This window comes from Carassius auratus, unplaced genomic scaffold (assembly GCF_003368295.1).
Source record: "Carassius auratus strain Wakin unplaced genomic scaffold, ASM336829v1 scaf_tig00215374, whole genome shotgun sequence".
NCBI classification, from domain to species: domain Eukaryota; kingdom Metazoa; phylum Chordata; class Actinopteri; order Cypriniformes; family Cyprinidae; genus Carassius; species Carassius auratus.
The window spans coordinates 173,069-179,241 of NW_020528052.1; the positions used below are offsets into that span (position 1 = coordinate 173,069).

Below are 6,173 nucleotides of genomic sequence, written 5' to 3' on the forward strand. Positions count from 1 at the left end.
GGTGCCCATCTCTACTGTAAACAGTGTTGGTAGGGCACTGCTTCCCCCTCCTGAGGCGTCGAACAGTTTGCCAGAATCTCTTCGAGGCCAACCGATAGTCCTTCTCCATGGCCTCACCGAACTCCTCCCAGGCCCGAGTTTTTGCCTCCACGACTACCCGGGCTGCAGTCCGCTTGGCCTGCCGGTACCTGTCAGCTGCCTCCGGAGTCCCACAAGCCATCCAGGCCCGATAGGACTCCTTCTTCAGCTTGACAGCATCCCTTACTTCCGGTGTCCACCACCGGGTTCGGGGATTGCCGCCTCGACAGGCACCGGAGACCTTACGGCCACAGCTCCGAGCAGCCGCAGCGACAATGGAGGTGGAGAACATGGTCCACTCGGACTCAATATCTCCAGACTCCCTCGGGATCCGGTCGAAGCTCTGCCGGAGGTGGGAGTTGAAGATATCTCTGACAGGGGGCTCGGCCAAACGTTCCCAACAGACCCTCACAGTACGTTTGGGTCTGCCGAGTCTGTCCAGCTTCCTCCCCCCCCAACGGATCCAACTCACCACCAGGTGGTGATCAGTTGACAGCTCCGCCCCTCTCTTCACCCGAGTGTCCAAGACATATGGCCGAAGGTCTGATGACACGACCACAAAGTCGATCATCGACCTCCGGCCAAGGGTGTCCTGGTGCCACGTGCACTGGTGGACACCCTTATGCTTGAACATGGTGTTCGTTATGGACAAACCGTGGTTAGCACAGAAATCCAATAACAGAACACCGCTCGGATTCAGGTCAGGGGGGCCGTTCCTCCCAATCACACCCCTCCAGGTGTCACTGTCACTGCCCACGTGAGCGTTGAAGTCCCCCAGTAGAACGACGGAGTCTCCAGTCGGAGCACTTTCCAGCACCCCTCCCAGAGACTCCAAGAAGGCCGGGTAGTCCGCACTGCCGTTCGGCCCATAGGCACAAACGACAGTGAGAGACCTATCCCCGACTCGAAGGCGCTTGGAAGCGACCCTCTCGTTCACCGGGGTAAACTCCAACACATGGCGGCTGAGCTGGGCGGCTATTAGCAAACCCACTCCAGCCCTCCGCCTCTCACCATGGGCAACTCCAGAGTGGTAGAGAGTCCAGCCTCTCTCAAGAAGTGAGAGGCGGAAAATGATAGGCTGTTCAGCTAAAATGATCTCCAATGCCTTAAAATGGAGAGCAAAACCAGAGAGATGTGGAAGAAAACGGAAGACAACCATCAAAATGGATAGAAGAATCACCAGAATGGCAAAGGCTCAGCCAATGATCACCTCCAGGATGATCAAAGACAGTCTGGAGTTACCTGTAAGTACTGTGACATTTAGAAGACGTCTGTGTGAAGCTAATCTATTTTCAAGAATCCCCCGCAAAGTCCCTCTGTTAAAAAAAAGGCATGTGCAGAAGAGGTTACAATTTGCCAAAGAACACATCAACTGGCCTAAAGAGAAATGGAGGAACATTTTGTGGACTGATGAGAGTAAAATTGTTCTTTTTGGGTCCAAGGGCCACAGGCAGTTTGTGAGACGACCCCCAAACTCTGAATTCAAGCCACAGTACACAGTGAAGACAGTGAAGCATGGAGGTGCAAGCATCATGATATGGGCATGTTTCTCCTACTATGGTGTTGGGCCTATTTATCGCATACCAGGGATCATGGATCAGTTTGCATATGTTAAAATACTTGAAGAGGTCATGTTGCCCTATGCTGAAGAGGACATGCCCTTGAAATGGTTGTTTCAACAAGACAATGACCCAAAACACACTAGTAAACGGGCAAAGTCTTGGTTCCAAACCAACAAAATTAATGTTATGGAGTGGCCAGCCCAATCTCCAGACCTTAATCCAATTGAGAACTTGTGGGGTGATATCAAAAATGCTGTTTCTGAAGCAAAACCAAGAAATGTGAATGAATTGTGGAATGTTGTTAAAGAATCATGGAGTGGAATAACAGCTGAGAGGTGCCACAAGTTGGTTGACTCCATGCCACACAGATGTCAAGCAGTTTTAAAAAACTGTGGTCATACAACTAAATATTAGTTTAGTGATTCACAGGATTGCTAAATCCCAGAAAAAAAAAATGTTTGTACAAAATAGTTTTGAGTTTGTACAGTCAAAGGTAGACACTGCTATTTTTTTGAACACACCCCTTTCAACTAATTGCCCAATTGCACAGCCTTAAGAGCGTGCATATCATGAATGCTGGGTCTTGTTTGTTTTCTGACAATCTACTGAACCTACTGGTAACTTGTTTGCCACGTAGCAATAAAAAATATACTAAAAACCTTGATTATTCTGGTTAGTCACATTGTACTGCTATTATTTTGAACAATACTGTATATGATATGTAAGTAACAAAGTGATTCTTTAGGCCAAAGAACCTACTTTTTCCTGGAGAAGATGAGGATGAAGAAATTAGTGTTGATCAGTCAAAAGATAATGCAAAGAAAAGGTAAGTTTCCATTAATTTTCTTTTTTTTTTTGTCTACTTATTTCTTACATGACATATAGCTTCTTTCTCTTTCTCTGAACAGAAAAGAAGAACTGCCTAGAGCTCCGAAGATCTTTCACTCATTTTCTTCTGACTCCCAAAGGATGCAGAAGACTGGATCTACTCTGAAGTCTGTGTTGGCCAAATCTAAGCCAACAAAATTGTAAGCAGTATAAGTTGTTATTTTGAGTAAGGTAATTGATTAATTTAACTTGTGAAAATGCCTAAAATGATCTGTTCTAACTTTCTTCAAATCCCCACATAGTTTACCAAATATCCCTCCTAATTCCCAAAGTCATCATACTTCTAATGTACCTAAGAGAACCCACACACATTCAGTTTCAGAGAAGCTGTATTTCTCCTGACTTGTTTGAGATAGATTATACTCTCCCTGACCCTTTTCAAAGAAGTCACTCTCCCCCTGACCCACTGCAAAGATGCTGCATTTCCCCTGATCGGCGTCAGAGAGGGATTGTTTATCACCAGCCACAAGGACTATTAAGACATCAAGCTGTTCTTGAAACTTGTAAGTATTTGTTTATTGGGAAATGTGATACTATCGTGTACTACTTTTACATATTGTGTACCATATGGACTTAGGGGGTTTATTTCAGTTTCTTGCTTTTGTTTCAGCCCTCCTGCGTAACATTCTCACAAATCAAGAGATCATGATGGACCAAATGAAGATAATCTATAGGACAGTTCAGGGTCTAAAATCTGTCAGTGAAGAAGACATAGGCCTTGAAGCAAACCTACTGCCAGTAGCTGATCTTCAGTCTCTGCAAAACTTGGAGGAGCTATTGAGAAAATTTCCTGACTTTCAAAAGCAATTGGTAAGTCAGTTATATTCAAGACATATGTTTTGTTTAGGCTTACTAAAGGCATGTGTGTGTGTGTGTGTGTGTGTATGTATATATATATATATATATATATTATATAATATTTGTTTTTTTTTTGTATGTTGTGAAAATGTAAAACTTAAGCTTGGATGAGTTGGTTTCTTTTGATGAACACAAAGAAGACATTTTGAGGAATTTTGGTAACCAGACAGTCAAAGGTAACATTGGTAAAAAAAAAAAAAAAAAATATGGAAGCCAGTGGTTACCATCTACTGTCTGGTTAACATTTAAAACAAATTCTGCTGTGTTCAACAGAAGAAAGAAACTCATAGAAGTGGAGGTGAGGAAATGATGGCAGAATTTATATTTTTGGTTGAACTATCCCTTTAGTGGATAATTGGCATTTTATTTTAATAATTAATAAAATAAATGTTAATTCACAGATAAGCATGTTGGCAATGAAAGGTGGGACAGACACCAGAGATGGAGTTTGGAGAATAATGACAGCAACAATCACAAACTCCCTGGCCAAGAATATAAATATGCGTGGTGTTAATGGGAAGATCAGCTTTAAAAGCTTGCAGTTACGAAACATTGTTCTTGGTAAGTCTGTTGTGAGCATGACCACTTTTAAAAAAAAAATCTAATTAATTTAAAATTGTACAGTCTAAAACATTTTTTTTTTGTATGCCCCGTACTTCAATTTCTACAACTGTTATTTTAAAACTGTATCATAATTTAAAGTTTAAATTGACCAATGCAATAAGTAAACAACTGTTTAAGATTATTAAATGCATTTTTTTGGGGTGAAAATAAGATGTTATGCTTTGAATGCGTTACATTATCAGTACTTCAACGGTTCATTGGTTACTGTTTACACCACAGTTTCCATATATAAATATTTTTAAGGTTTTTGTTTGCTAAAATGGTCTTATTTGTTATAATACTGTTCTCAAAGTCTGACAAGCCAGTTAGTCAATCAATTATGCCACATAAGCAATCATTTCCTGTATAAAATGTAACCAAATCAACCTTATTTTAATTTGTTACCTAAATTTATGTACAGTAGGTGGATGAATGTTTCTATATGTATGTTAATTTTGTATTATTCATTTAGTATTTTGTCTTTTAGCTGCTGTGAGGAAAAAATTGCCTCACACAACATGCCACCGATCAGGAGATTGAATCAACCATTCAAAGATGGCTTCAGCTTGCTCCTGATCGAGATGGAGGAAGGAGAGAGCGCTTAAGGAAAAAAGAGGCCCAAATAGGATCACTTTCTCCCACACACACACATTCTGATGTGTAAATTTTTTTAATTTGCTCTATGTTTGTTTAGAGTAAATAAGATTATAATGTTCAAATTTCAGTACTAGATTTATTTTAGATTCATTTAGTTAGGTAGCTCATATAGCTTTCACACAGTTGCACAACTCTAGCTGTCCTTTCTTTTCTTTTTTTGGCTTGTGCATTACTAAAGCTTGAACATTTTGAAATTATATGCTCTTTTACGGGTTGTAATAAGATGTTACACTACGAATGTACAAAATAAAATAGCATTCACACTGTTACACAATTCTAGGTGTAATATATATATATTCTTGGCTGGTATTATTGTTAAAATTTAAATTGAATAAAATATAGAATTTTTCTGTAACTTATTTGTTCACATGGTTTGGGTAAGATTAGTCTGGGTTATGGCTGAGCTTTTTTGGTTTCTGGTTAAAGGGTGGTGTTGATATGGTTAACTTATGGCTGAGAATTGGTACCAATAATAAAACCTGTTTTGGCCCAGTTCAGGGCAAGTTAAGGGTGACTTACTGGCTGAGATTCGGGCCAGTTATGGCCCATGTGTGACCCTTGTCTTTAATCCAGTTCTGGGCCACTTCAGGGCCGTCATTCTTTGCGGTACTTGGACCGAGGGTTATTGGTTTGTGTCTGAACTATTTTTGAGAATTGAATTTTCTTGTGCCTTTTTTGTTCACATGGTTTGGGTAAGATTAGTCTGGGTTATGGCTCAGTTTTGGGGTTTCTGGTTAAAGGGTGGTGTTGATATGGTTAACTTATGGCTGAGAATTGGTACCAATAATAAAACCTGTTTTGGCCCAGTTCAGGGCCAGTTAAGGGTGACTTACTGGCTGAGATTCAGGCCAGTTATGGCCCATGTGTGACCCTTGTCTTTAATCCAGTTCTGGGCCACTTCAGGGCCGTCATTCTTTGCGGTACTTGGGCCGAGGGAAAAGTGATTGTGTGGCCCGGAGCTGGGCCAGAAAAAAATTGCTATGTGGGTATTTGCTATTAAGTACTTTGCAACTGACAAAATCGGAACTGGAAATACCTGGAAATTCATATTATAATAAAAAAACACAGCATAAATCAGTGATGATCCTAACATAAATACATGGAAAGAGTTTGTGGTGAAGATTAATTTTCATTTATATACTTACTGAATTATGCTTTCCAGTGAGTAGGGTTTCATCAGTGGATGAGAACAAGATTGTGTTTATCAGTCTCTGTAACATCAGAACAGGATTCACACATTACTGATGATTTTTGATCAAACTGAGGCACCTATTAACGATAGTTTGCCATGTAAGTTATCCAACAATTTTTTTGTCAAAATATCAACACTAGTAAAATGTAAATTAACTCTATTCAATTACTTAAAATGTTGTAACTTTATATAATTAAATTACTTAACGAGCCGTCTGTAGAAAGCAGCCTTAACCCCTTTGCGTGCAAACATCGCCGATGGCCCCAGTTTATTATTGTTTCACTTTCACAGCACATTAAACATCACTGTCTTACTTCATCTGGACAAACTGTGCA

General features: G+C 40.4%; 1 long non-coding RNA gene across 2 annotated transcripts; it reads left to right on the top strand.

The window, feature by feature from the left end:
- Window positions 1-2,383: 2,383 nt before the first annotated feature.
- On the top strand, window positions 2,384-3,966 carry LOC113094358 (uncharacterized). Of its 2 annotated transcripts, XR_003288064.1 has the most exons (5): window positions 2,384-2,466; window positions 2,549-2,668; window positions 2,885-3,031; window positions 3,139-3,338; window positions 3,788-3,966. It is a non-coding gene; the product is annotated as an uncharacterized LOC113094358 (long non-coding RNA). The 2 variants fall into 2 exon arrangements; XR_003288063.1 differs by having other exon boundaries at window positions 2,549-3,031.
- Window positions 3,967-6,173: the final 2,207 nt, after the last annotated feature.